The sequence below is a fragment of the Mya arenaria genome, chromosome 6, assembly GCF_026914265.1.
Source record: "Mya arenaria isolate MELC-2E11 chromosome 6, ASM2691426v1".
NCBI classification, from domain to species: Eukaryota; Metazoa; Mollusca; class Bivalvia; order Myida; family Myidae; genus Mya; species Mya arenaria.
In genome coordinates this window covers 82,783,767-82,798,281 of record NC_069127.1, presented here as the reverse complement: position 1 = coordinate 82,798,281, position 14,515 = coordinate 82,783,767, and positions in this window count along the sequence as shown.

The window sequence follows — 14,515 nt, the reverse complement described above, 5'->3', positions numbered from 1 at the left end:
TTTCAAGCTCATTGCAATTAACGCACAAACGTGTCATAAGAAACACCATACGCAAACAATCCTGAGTGATTTAAACCTACGGCCAACCTTAGAACTAACATACAACTTCTTACATGTACTGTTTACTTCCATTACATAACACGTGACGTTTTTGTTCATTGAATTCTAGAATTTGAAGTTATAGCATACATAATCAACAAGATCTTTCAAAAAGAAAATTGGCGCGTTTTGAGGAAACCGAATAAGCTTTATCATCCACCTGAGTGAAAAATAAGAACTTAAAATTGAGACCCTCGGGAAGTCTTTTCAGTTTTTAATCGTTAATAAAAACATGCCGATTCAATGTATTTCATCAAAGTTTTATCCATTTTATAAACATTTGTTCGTGTAAAACAGACACTGAATAAAATGCTAGAAAGCATATCTTAAAACACTTTGATTATTTATAAAAACGTAAACATTCAAATCGAGGGGTGCTTCTATTTCTAAAGTCCTATAGATTCAGATAATTGTTCCAGTCTTGTGGGCACCCCTCGTAGTGTAATACTGTAGTAAGTCCTTCTATAAATCCAGATAATTGTTCCAGTCTTGTAGGCACCCCTCGTAGTGTAAGACTGCAGTAAGTCCTTCTATAGATACAGGTAGTTACTACAGTCATGTGGGCCCCCCTCGTAGTGTAAGACTGAAGTAAGTCCTTCTATAAATCCAGATAATTGTTCCAGTCTTGTAGGCACCCCTCGTAGTGTAAGACTGCAGTAAGTCCTTCTATAAATCCAGATAATTGTTACAGTCTTGTGGGCACCCCTCGTAGTGTAAGACTGAAGTAAGTCCTTCTATAGATTCAGGTAGTAACTACAGTCTTGTGCCCCCCCCCATATAATGTAAGACTGCAGTAAGTCCTTCTATAGATTCAGATAATTGTTCCAGTCTTGTGGGCACCCCTCGTAGTGTAATACTGTAGTAAGTCCTTCTATAAATCCAGATAATTGTTCCAGTCTTGTAGGCACCCCTCGTAGTGTAAGACTGCAGTAAGTCCTTCTATAAATCCAGATAGTTGTTACAGTCTTGTGGGCCCCCCTCGTAGTGTAACACTGAAGTAAGTCCTTCTATAGATTCAGGTAGTAACTACAGTCTTGTGCCCCCCCTCATAGTGTAATACTGTAGTAAGTCCTTCTATAGATTCAGATAATTGTTCCAGTCATGTGGGCCCCCCTCGTAGTGTAATACTGTAGTAAGTCCTTCTATAAATCCAGATAATTGTTACAGTCTTGTAGGCACCCCTCGTAGTGTAAGACTGCAGTAAGTCCTTCTATAAATCCAGATAGTTGTTACAGTCTTGTGGGCCCCCCTCGTAGTGTAAGACTGAAGTAAGTCCTTCTATAGATTCAGGTAGTAACTACAGTCTTGTGCCCCCCCCTCATAATGTAAGACTGCAGTAAGTCCTTCTATAAATCCAGATAGTTGTTACAGTCGTGTGCCCCCCCCCCCCTCGTAGTGTAAGACTGAAGTAAGTCCTTCTATAGATTCAGGTAGTAACTACAGTCTTGTGCCCCCCCTCATAATGTAAGACTGTAGTAAGTCCTTCTATAAATCCAGATAGTTGTTACAGTCTTGTGGGCCCCCCTCGTAGTGTAAGACTGAAGTAAGTCCTTCTATAGATTCAGGTAGTAACTACAGTCTTGTGGCACCCATCGTAGTGTAAGACTGAAGTAAGTCCTTCTACAGATTCAGGTAGTAACTACAGTCTTGTGGCACCCCTCGTAGTGTAAGACTGAAGTAAGTCCTTCTACAGATTCAGGTAGTAACTACAGTGTTGTGGCACCCCTCGTAGTGTAATACTGTAGAAAGTCCTTCTATAGATTCAGATAATTGTTCCAGTCTTGTGGGCACCCCTCGTAGTGTAATACTGTAGTAAGTCCTTCTATAAATCCAGATAGTTGTTACAGTCTTGTGGGCCCCCCTCGTAGTGTAACACTGAAGTAAGTCCTTCTATAGATTCAGGCAGTAACTACAGTCTTGTGGCACCCCTCGTAGTGTAAGACTGAAGAAAGTCCTTCTACAGATTCAGGTAGTAACTACAGTCTTGTGGCACCCCTCGTAGTGTAAGACTGAAGTAAGTCCTTCTATAGATTCAGGTAGTAACTACAGTCTTGTGGCACCCCTCGTAGTGTAAGACTGAAGTAAGTCCTTCTATAGATTCAGGTAGTAACTACAGTCTTGTGGCACCCCTCGTAGTGTAAGACTGAAGTAAGTCCTTCTATAGATTCAGGTAGTTACTACAGTCTTGTGGCACCCCTCGTAGTGTAAGACTCAAGTAAGTCATTCTTTAGATTCAGGTAGTAACTACAGTCTTGTGGCACCCCTCGTAGTGTAAGACTGAAGTAAGTCCTTCCATAGATACAGGTAGATGTTAAAGTTTTGTGGGCACCCCTCGTAGTGTAAGATTGTAGTAAGTCCTTCTAGAGATTCAGATAGTTGTTACAGTCTTGTGCCCCCCCCCCCCTCGTAGTGTAATACTGTAGTAAGTCCTTCTATAGATTCAGGTAGTTGTTACAGTCTTGTGGGCACAACTCGAAGTGTAAGACTGTAGTAAGTCATTCTATAGATTCAGATTGTTGTTACAGTATTGTGGGCCGCCTCCCCCTCGTAGTGTAAGACTGTAGTAAGTCCTTCTATGAATTCAGATCGTTGTTACAGTCTTGTGCCCCCCCCTCGTAGTGTAAGACTGTAGTAAGTCATTCTATAGATTCAGATAGTTGTTACAGTCTTGTGCCCCCCCCCCTCGTAGTGTAAGACTGTAGTAAGTCCTTCTATAGATTCAGATAGTTGTTACAGTCTTGTGCCCCCCCCCTCGTAGTGTAAGACTGTAGTAAGTCCTTCTATGAATTCAGATCGTTGTTACAGTCTTTGTGGGCACCCCTCGTAGTGTAAGACTGTAGTAAGTCCTTCTATGAATTCAGATAGTTGTTACAGTATTGTGGGTCCCTCGTAGTGTAAGACTGTAGTAAGTCCTTCTATGAATTCAGATCGTTGTTACAGTCTTGTGGGCACCCCTCGTAGTGTAAGACTGTAGTAAGTCCTTCTAGAGATTCAGATAGTTGTTACAGTCTTGTGCCCCCCCCCCCCTCGTAGTGTAAGACTGTAGTAAGTCCTTCTATGAATTCAGATAGTTGTTACAGTCTTGTGCCCCCCCCCTCGTAGTGTAAGACTGTAGTAAGTCCTTCTATAGATTCAGATCGTTGTTACAGTCTTGTGGGCACCCCTCGTAGTGTAAGACTGTAGTAAGTCCTTCTATAGATTCAGATTGTTGTAACAGTATTGTGAGCCATCTCCCCCTCGTAGTGTAAGACTGTAGTAAGTCCTTCTATAGATTCAGATTGTTGTAACAGTATTGTGAGCCATCTCCCCTTCTTAGTGAAAGACTGCAGTAAGTCCTTCTATAGATTCAGATAGTTGTTACAGTCTTGTGGGCCCCGCTCGTAGAGTAAGAATGTAGCAAGTCCTTCTATATATGCAGGTAGTAACTACAGTCTTGTGGCACCCCTCGTTGTGTAAGACTGTAGTAAGTCCTTCTATACATTCAGGTAGTTCCTACAGTCTTGTGGGCAACCCTCGTTGTGTAAGACTGCAGTAAGTCCTTCTATAGATTCAGATAGTTGTTACAGTATTGTGGGCCCTTAACCTGAAAACTCGATTTTTTGTGGTTGAACGTTGACTTTGTTTTCATTGTATATAATATGTTCTATTTATTTGCCTGTAACCCATGAAACTATAACGTGAGAAGGGTTACAAAATTCGAAGCTTTCATTTTATGGGCCGATTTTTGGCGCTAATTGAGACTGAAATATGTCCTTCTATAGATTCAGATAATTGTTACAGTATTGTGGGACCCCCTCGTAGTGTAAGACTGTAATATGTCCTTCTATAGATTCAGATAGTTGTTACAGTCTTGTGGGGCCCCCTTGTAGTGTAAGACTGTAATATTTCCTTCTATAAATTCAGATAGTTGTTACAGTATTGTGGGCACCCCTAGTAGTGTAAGACTGTAATATGTCCTTCTATTGATTCAGATATTTGTTACAGTCTTGTGCCCCCCCCCCCTCGTAGTGTAAGACTGTAATATGTCCTTCTATAAATTCAGATAGTTTTTACAGTTTTGTGCCCCCCCTCGTAGTGTAAGACTGTAGTAAGTCCCTCTATATATTCAGATATTTGTTACAGTATTGTGGGCCCCCCTCGTAGTGTAAGACTGTAATATGTCCTTCTTTAGATTCAGATAGTTGTTACATTATTGTGGCCCCCCCCCCCCTCCTCGTAGTGTAAGACTGTAATATGTCCTTCTATAGATTCAGATAGTTGTTACAGTATTGTTGGCCCCCTTCGTAGTGTAAGACTGTAATATGTCCTTCTATAGATTCAGATAGTTGTAACAGTCTTGTGGGCACCCCTCGTAGTGTAAGACTGTAATATTTCCTTCTATAGATTCAGATAGTTGTTACAGTATTGTGGGCCCCCTCGTAGTGTAAGACTGTAATATGTCCTTCTATAGATTCAGAAATTTGTAACAATATTGTGGGCCCCCCTCGTAGTGTAAGACTGTAATATTTCCTTCTTAAGATTCAGATATTTGTTACAGTATTGTGGGCACCCCTCGTACTGTAAGACTGTCATAAGTCCCTCTATAGATTCAGATAGTTGTTACAGTATTGTGCCCCCCCCCCCCCGTCGTAGTGTAAGACTGTAATATGTCCTTCTATGAATTCAGATAGTTGTTACAGTATTGTGGCCCCCTCTCGTAGTGTAAGACTGTTATATGTCCTTCTATAGATTCAGAAAGTTGTTACAGTATTGTGGGGCCCCCTTGTAGTGTAAGACTGTAATATTTCCTTCTTAAGATTCAGATTGTTGTTACAGTATTGTGGGCCATCTCCCCCTCGTAGTGTAAGACTGAAGTAAGTCCTTCTATAGATTCAGATAGTTGTTACAGTCTTGTGAGCACAACTCGTAGTGTACGACAGTAGTAAGTCCCTCTATAGATTCAGATTGTTGTTACAGTATTGTGTGCCATCTCCCCCTCGTAGTGTAAGACTGTAGTAAGTCCTTCTATAGATTCAGGTAGTTGTTACAGTATTGTGCCACCCCCCCCCCCCCCTCGTAGTGTAAGACTGTAATAAGTCCTTCTATAGATTCAGATAGTTGTTACAGTATTGCGGGCCCCCCTCGTAGTGTAAGACTGTAATATGTCCTTCTATAGATTCAGATAGTTGTTACAGTCTTGTGCCCCCCCCCCCCCTCGTAGTGTAAGACTGTAGTAAGTCCTTCTATAGATTCAGATAGTTGTTACAGTCTTGTGCCCCCCCCCCTCGTAGTGTAAGACTGTAGTAAGTTCTTCTATAGATTCAGATAGTTGTTACAGTATTGTGGGCCCCCCTCGTAGTGTAAGACTGTAGTAAGTTCTTCTATAGATTCAGATAATTGTTACAGTCTTGTGCCCCCCCCTCGTAGTGTAAGACTGTAGTAAGTTCTTCTATAGATTCAGGTAGTTGTTACAGTATTGTGGGCCCCCCTCGTAGTTTAAGACTGTAGTAAGTCCTTCTATAGATTCAGATAGTTGTTACAGTCTTGTGCCCCCCCCCCCTCGTAGTGTAAGACTGTAACATGTCCTTCTATAAATTCATATAGTTGCTACAGTTTTGTGCCCCCCCCCCCTCGTAGTGTAAGACTGTAGTAAGTCCTTCTATATATTCAGATATTTGTTACAGTAGTGTGGCCCCCCTCGTAGTGTAAGACTGTAATATGTCCTTCTATAGATTCAGATAGTTGTAACAGTATTGTGCCCCCCCCCCCCCTCGTAGTGTAAGACTGTAATATGTCCTTCTATAGATTCAGATAGTTGTTACAGTATTGTGGGCCCCCTTCGTAGTGTAAGACTGTAATATGTCCTTCTATAGTTTCAGATAGTTGTAACAGTCTTGTGGGCACCCCTCGTAGTGTAAGACTGTAATATGTCCTTCTATAGATTCAGATGTTTGTTACAGTATTGTGGGCCCCCTCGTAGTGTAAGACTGTAATATGTCCTTCTATAGATTCAGAAATTTGTAACAATATTGTGGGCCCCCCTCGTAGTGTAAGACTGTAATATTTCCTTCTTAAGATTCAGATATTTGTTACAGTATTGTGGGCACCCCTCGTACTGTAAGACTGTCATAAGTCCCTCTATAGATTCAGATAGTTGTTACAGTATTGTGCCCCCCCCCCGTCGTTGTGTAAGACTGTAATATGACCTTCTATAAATTCAGATAGTTGTTAAAGTATTGTGGGCCCCCCTCGTAGTGTAAGACTGTAATATTTCCTTCTTAAGATTCAGATATTTGTTACAGTATTGTGGGCACCCCTCGTACTGTAAGACTGTAGTAAGTCCTTCTATAGATTCAGATAGTTGTTACAGTCTTGTGCCCCCCCCCCTCGTAGTGTAATACTGTAGTAAGTCCTTTTATAGATTGAGGTAGTTGTTACAGTCTTGTGGGCACAACTCGTAGTGTAAGACTGTAGTAAGTCATTATATAGATTCAGATTGTTGTTACAGTATTGTGGGCCGCCTCCCCCTCGTAGTGTAAGACTGTAGTAAGTCCTTCTATAGATTCAGATAGTTGTTACAGTCTTGTGCCCCCCCCTCGTAGTGTAAGACTGTAGTAAGTTCTTCTATAGATTCAGATAGTTGTTACAGTCTTGTGCCCCCCCCCTCGTAGTGTAAGACTGTAGTAAGTTCTTCTATAGATTCAGATAGTTGTTACAGTATTGTGGGCCCCCCTCGTAGTGTAAGACTGTAGTAAGTTCTTCTATAGATTCAGATAGTTGTTACAGTCTTGTGCCCCCCCCTCGTAGTGTAAGACTGTAGTAAGTTCTTCTATAGATTCAGGTAGTTGTTACAGTATTGTGGGCCCCCCTCGTAGTTTAAGACTGTAGTAAGTCCTTCTATAGATTCAGATAGTTGTTACAGTCTTGTGCCCCCCCCCTCGTAGTGTAAGACTGTAACATGTCCTTCTATAAATTCATATAGTTGCTACAGTTTTGTGCCCCCCCCCCTCGTAGTGTAAGACTGTAGTAAGTCCTTCTATATATTCAGATATTTGTTACAGTAGTGTGGCCCCCCTCGTAGTGTAAGACTGTAATATGTCCTTCTATAGATTCAGATAGTTGTAACAGTATTGTGCCCCCCCCCCCTCGTAGTGTAAGACTGTAATATGTCCTTCTATAGATTCAGATAGTTGTTACAGTATTGTGGGCCCCCTTCGTAGTGTAAGACTGTAATATGTCCTTCTATAGATTCAGATAGTTGTAACAGTCTTGTGGGCACCCCTCGTAGTGTAAGACTGTAATATGTCCTTCTATAGATTCAGATGTTTGTTACAGTATTGTGGGCCCCCTCGTAGTGTAAGACTGTAATATGTCCTTCTATAGATTCAGAAATTTGTAACAATATTGTGGGCCCCCCTCGTAGTGTAAGACTGTAATATTTCCTTCTTAAGATTCAGATATTTGTTACAGTATTGTGGGCACCCCTCGTACTGTAAGACTGTCATAAGTCCCTCTATAGATTCAGATAGTTGTTACAGTATTGTGCCCCCCCCCCCCCGTCGTTGTGTAAGACTGTAATATGACCTTCTATAAATTCAGATAGTTGTTAAAGTATTGTGGGCCCCCCTCGTAGTGTAAGACTGTAATATTTCCTTCTTAAGATTCAGATATTTGTTACAGTATTGTGGGCACCCCTCGTACTGTAAGACTGTAGTAAGTCCTTCTATAGATTCAGATAGTTGTTACAGTCTTGTGCCCCCCCCCCCTCGTAGTGTAATACTGTAGTAAGTCCTTTTATAGATTCAGGTAGTTGTTACAGTCTTGTGGGCACAACTCGTAGTGTAAGACTGTAGTAAGTCATTATATAGATTCAGATTGTTGTTACAGTATTGTGGGCCGCCTCCCCCTCGTAGTGTAAGACTGTAGTAAGTCCTTCTATAGATTCAGATAGTTGTTACAGTCTTGTGCCCCCCCCCTCGTAGTGTAAGACTGTAGTAAGTCCTTCTATGAATTCAGATAGTTGTTACAGTCTTGTGCCCCCCCTCGTAGTGTAAGACTGTAGTAAGTCCTTCTATAGATTCAGATCGTTGTTACAGTCTTGTGGGCACCCCTCGTAGTGTAAGACTGTAGTAAGTCCTTCTATAGATTCAGATTGTTGTAACAGTATTGTGAGCCATCTCCCCCTCGTAGTGTAAGACTGTAGTAAGTCCTTCTATAGATTCAGATTGTTGTAACAGTATTGTGAGCCATCTCCCCTTCTTAGTGAAAGACTGCAGTAAGTCCTTCTATAGATTCAGATAGTTGTTACAGTCTTGTGGGCCCCGCTCGTAGAGTAAGAATGTAGCAAGTCCTTCTATATATGCAGGTAGTAACTACAGTCTTGTGGCACCCCTCGTTGTGTAAGACTGTAGTAAGTCCTTCTATACATTCAGGTAGTTCCTACAGTCTTGTGGGCAACCCTCGTTGTGTAAGACTGCAGTAAGTTCTTCTATAAATTCAGATAGTTGTTAAAGTTTTATGGGCACCCCTCGTAGTCTAAGACCGTAGTAAGTCCTTCTATAGATTCAGATAGTTGTTACAGTATTGTGGGCCCTTAACCTGAAAACTCGATTTTTTGTGGTTGAACGTTGACTTTGTTTTCATTGTATTTAATATGTTCTATTTATTTGCCTGTAACCCATGTAACTATAACGTGAGAAGGGTTACAAAATTCGAAGCTTTCATTTTATGGGCCGATTTTTGGCGCTAATTGAGACTGAAATATGTCCTTCTATAGATTCAGATAATTGTTACAGTATTGTGGGACCCCCTCGTAGTGTAAGACTGTAATATGTCCTTCTATAGATTCAGATAGTTGTTACAGTCTTGTGGGGCCCCCTTGTAGTGTAAGACTGTAATATTTCCTTCTATAAATTCAGATAGTTGTTACAGTATTGTGGGCACCCCTAGCAGTGTAAGACTGTAATATGTCCTTCTATTGATTCAGATATTTGTTACAGTCTTGTGCCCCCCCCCCCTCGTAGTGTAAGACTGTAATATGTCCTTCTATAAATTCAGATAGTTGTTACAGTTTTGTGCCCCCCCCTCGTAGTGTAAGACTATAGTAAGTCCCTCTATATATTCAGATATTTGTTACAGTATTGTGGGCCCCTCTCGTAGTGTAAGACTGTAATATGTCCTTCTATAGATTCAGATAGTTGTTACAGTATTGTGCCCCCCCCCCCCTCGTAGTGTAAGACTGTAATATGTCCTTCTATAGATTCAGATAGTTGTTACAGTATTGTTGGCCCCCTTCGTAGTGTAAGACTGTAATATGTCCTTCTATAGATTCAGATAGTTGTAACAGTCTTGTGGGCACCCCTCGTAGTGTAAGACTGTAATATTTCCTTCTATAGATTCAGATGTTTGTTACAGTATTGTGGGCCCCCTCGTAGTGTAAGACTGTAATATGTCCTTCTATAGATTCAGAAATTTGTAACAGTATTGTGGGCCCCCCTCGTAGTGTAAGACTGTAATATTTCCTTCTTAAGATTCAGATATTTGTTACAGTATTGTGGGCACCCCTCGTACTGTAAGACTGCCATAAGTCCCTCTATAGATTCAGATAGTTGTTACAGTATTGTGCCCCCCCCCCGTCGTAGTGTAAGACTGTAATATGTCCTTCTATGAATTCAGATAGTTGTTACAGTATTGTGGGCCCCTCTCGTAGTGTAAGACTGTTATATGTCCTTCTATAGATTCAGAAAGTTGTAACAGTATTGTGGGGCCCCCTTGTAGTGTAAGACTGTAATATTTCCTTCTTAAGATTCAGATTGTTGTTACAGTATTGTGGGCCATCTCCCCCTCGTAGTGTAAGACTGTAGTTAGTCCTTCTATAGATTCAGATAGTTGTTACAGTATTGTGGGCACCCCTCGTACTGTAAGACTGTCATAAGTCCCTCTATAGATTCAGATAGTTGTTACAGTATTGTGCCCCCCCCGTCGTAGTGTAAGACTGTAATATGTCCTTCTATAAATTCAGATAGTTGTTACAGTATTGTGGGCCCCCCTCGTAGTGTAAGACTGTAATATGTCCTTCTATAGATTCAGAAAGTTGTAACAGTATTGTGGGCCCCCCTCGTAGTGTAAAGACTGTTATATGTCCTTCTATAGATTCAGAAAGTTGTAACAGTATTGTGGGCTCCCCTCGTAGTGTAAGACTGTAATATATCCTTCTATATATTCAGATAGTTACTACAGTATTGTGGGCCCCCCTCGTAGTGTAAGAATGTAATATTTCCTTCTTTATGTTCAGATAGTTGTTACAGTTGTTACAGTTGTTACAGTATTGTGCCCCCCCCCCCTCGTAGTGTAAGACTGTAATATGTCCTTCTATAAATTCAGATAGTTGTTACAGTATTGTGCCACCCCCCTTGTAGTGTAAGACTGTAATATGTCCTTCTATAGATTCAGATAGTTGTTACAGTATTGTGGGCCCCCCCCCTCGTAGTGTAAGACTGTAATATGTCCTTCTATAAATTCCGATAGTTGTTACAGTATTGTGCCACCCCCCTCGTAGTGTAAGACTGTAATATTTCCTTCTTAAGATTCAGATAGTTGTTACAGTATTGTGGGCCCTCTCGTAGTGTAAGACTGTGGTAAGTTCTTTTATAGATTCAGATAGTTGTCACAGTCGTGTGGGGACCCCTCGTAGTGTAAGACTGAAGTAAGTCCTTCTATAGATTCAGATAGTTGTTACAGTCTTGTGGGCACCCTTCGTAGTGAAAGACTGTAGTAAGTCCTTCTATAAATTCAGATAGTTGTGACAGTCTTGTGACCCCCCCCCCCCCCTAGTAGTGTAACAATGTTATATGTCCTTCTATAGATTCAGATAGTTGTAACAGTCTTGTGGGCACCCCTCGTAGTGTAAGACTGTAATATGTCCTTCTATAGATTCAGATGTTTGTTACAGTATTGTGGGCCCCCTCGTAGTGTAAGACTGTAATATGTCCTTCTATAGATTCAGATAGTTGTTACAGTATTGTGGGCCCCCCTCGTAGTGTAAGACTGTAATATTTCCTTCTTAAGATTCAGATATTTGTTACAGTATTGTGGGCACCCCTCGTACTGTAAGACTGTCATAAGTCCCTCTATAGATTCAGATAGTTGTTACAGTATTGTGCCCCCCCCCCCCCGTCGTAGTGTAAGACTGTAATATGTCCTTCTATAAATTCAGATAGTTGTTACAGTATTGTGGGCCCCCCTCGTAGTGTAAGACTGTTATATGTCCTTCTATAGATTCAGAAAGTTGTAACAGTATTGTGGGCCCCCCTCGTAGTGTAAGACTGTTATATGTCCTTCTATAGATTCAGAAAGTTGTAACAGTATTGTGGGCTCCCCTCGTAGTGTAAGACTGTAATATATCCTTCTATATATTCAGATAGTTACTACAGTATTGTGGGCCCCCCTCGTAGTGTAAGAATGTAATATTTCCTTCTTTATGTTCAGATAGTTGTTACAGTTGTTACAGTTGTTACAGTATTGTGGCCCCCCCCCCCCTCGTAGTGTAAGACTGTAATATGTCCTTCTATAAATTCAGATAGTTGTTACAGTATTGTGCCACCCCCCTTGTAGTGTAAGACTGTAATATGTCCTTCTATAAATTCAGATAGTTGTTACAGTATTGTGCCCCCCCCCCCCTCGTAGTGTAAGACTGTAATATGTCCTTCTATAAATTCCGATAGTTGTTACAGTATTGTGCCACCCCCCTCGTAGTGTAAGACTGTAATATTTCCTTCTTAAGATTCAGATAGTTGTTACAGTATTGTGGGCCCTCTCGTAGTGTAAGACTGTGGTAAGTTCTTTCATAGATTCAGATAGTTGTCACAGTCGTGTGGGCACCCCTCGTAGTGTAAGACTGAAGTAAGTCCTTCTATAGATTCAGATAGTTGTTACAGTCTTGTGGGCACCCTTCGTAGTGAAAGACTGTAGTAAGTCCTTCTATAAATTCAGATAGTTGTTACAGTCTTGTGACCCCCCCCCCCCCCCCCTAGTAGTGTAACAATGTTATATGTCCTTCTATAGATTCAGATAGTTGTTACAGTATTGCGGGCCCCCCTCGTAGTGTAAGACTGTAATATGTCCTTCTTAAGATTCAGATAGTTGTTACAGTATTGTGGGCCATCTCCCCCTCGTAGTGTAAGACTGTAGTAAGTCATTCTATAGATTCAGATAGTTGTTACATTCTTGTGAGCACAACTCGTAGTGTAAGACTGTAGTAAGTCCCTCTATAGATTCAGATTGTTGTTACAGTATTGTGGGCACCCCTCGTACTGTAAGACTGTCATAAGTCCCTCTATAGATTCAGATAGTTGTTACAGTATTGTGCCCCCCCCCCCCCCTGTCGTAGTGTAAGACTGTAATATGTCCTTCTATAAATTCAGATAGTTGTTACAGTATTGTGGGCACCCCTCGTAGTGTAAGACTGTTATATGTCCTTCTATAGATTCAGAAAGTTGTAACAGTATTTTGGGCCCCCTCGTAGTGTAAGACTGTTATATGTCCTTCTATAGATTCAGAAAGTTGTAACAGTATTGTGGGCCCCCCTCGTAGTGTAAGACTGTAATATATCCTTCTATAAATTCATATAGTTGTTACAGTATTGTGGGCCCCCCTCGTAGTGTAAGAATGTAATATTTCCTTCTTAATGTTCAGATAGTTGTTACAGTTGTTACAGTTGTTACAGTATTGTGCCCCCCCCCCCTCGTAGTGTAAGACTGTAATATGTCCTTCTATAAATTCAGATAGTTGTTACAGTATTGTGCCACCCCCTTGTAGTGTAAGACTGTAATATGTCCTTCTATAAATTCAGATAGTTGTTACAGTATTGTGGCCCCCCCCCCTCGTAGTGTAAGACTGTAATATGTCCTTCTATAAATTCCGATAGTTGTTACAGTATTGTGCCACCCCCCTCGTAGTGTAAGACTGTAATATTTCCTTCTTAAGATTCAGATAGTTGTTACAGTATTGTGGGCCCTCTCGTAGTGTAAGACTGTGGTAAGTTCTTTCATAGATTCAGATAGTTGTCACAGTCGTGTGGGCACCCCTCGTAGTGTAAGACTGAAGTAAGTCCTTCTATAGATTCAGATAGTTGTTACAGTCTTGTGGGCACCCTTCGTAGTGAAAGACTGTAGTAAGTCCTTCTATAAATTCAGATAGTTGTTACAGTCTTGTGACCCCCCCCCCCCCCCCCTAGTAGTGTAACAATGTTATATGTCCTTCTATAGATTCAGATAGTTGTTACAGTATTGCGGGCCCCCCTCGTAGTGTAAGACTGTAATATGTCCTTCTTAAGATTCAGATAGTTGTTACAGTATTGTGGGCCATCTCCCCCTCGTAGTGTAAGACTGTAGTAAGTCCTTCTATAGATTCAGATAGTTGTTACAGTCTTGTGAGCACAACTCGTAGTGTAAGACTGTAGTAAGTCCCTCTATAGATTCAGATTGTTGTTACAGTATTGTGGGCACCCCTCGTACTGTAAGACTGTCATAAGTCCCTCTATAGATTCAGATAGTTGTTACAGTATTGTGCCCCCCCCCCCCCTGTCGTAGTGTAAGACTGTAATATGTCCTTCTATAAATTCAGATAGTTGTTACAGTATTGTGGGCACCCCTCGTAGTGTAAGACTGTTATATGTCCTTCTATAGATTCAGAAAGTTGTAACAGTATTTTGGGCCCCCCTCGTAGTGTAAGACTGTTATATGTCCTTCTATAGATTCAGAAAGTTGTAACAGTATTGTGGGCCCCCCTCGTAGTGTAAGACTGTAATATATCCTTCTATAAATTCATATAGTTGTTACAGTATTGTGGGCCCCCCTCGTAGTGTAAGAATGTAATATTTCCTTCTTAATGTTCAGATAGTTGTTACAGTTGTTACAGTATTGTGCCCCCCCCCTCGTAGTGTAAGACTGTAATATGTCCTTCTATAGATTCAGATAGTTGTTACAGTATTGTGGGCACCCCTCGTAGTGTAAGACTGTAATATGTCCTTCTATAGATTTAGATAGTTGTTACAGTCTTGTGCCCCCCCCCCCCTCGTAGTGTAAGACTGTAATAAGTCCTTCTATAGATTCAGATAGTTGTTACAGTATTGCGGGCCCCCCTCGTAGTGTAAGACTGTAATATGTCCTTCTATAGATTCAGATAGTTGTTACAGTCTTGTGCCCCCCCCCCCTCGTAGTGTAAGACTGTAGTAAGTCATTCTATAGATTCAGATAGTTGTTACAGTCTTGTGCCCCCCCCCCCTCGTAGTGTAAGACTGTAGTAAGTCCTTCTATAGATTCAGATAGTTGTTACAGTCTTGTGCCCCCCCCCCCCCCTCGTAGTGTAAGACTGTAGTAAGTCCTTCTATAAATTCAGATCGTTGTTACAGTATTGTGGGTCCCCTCGTAGTGTAAGA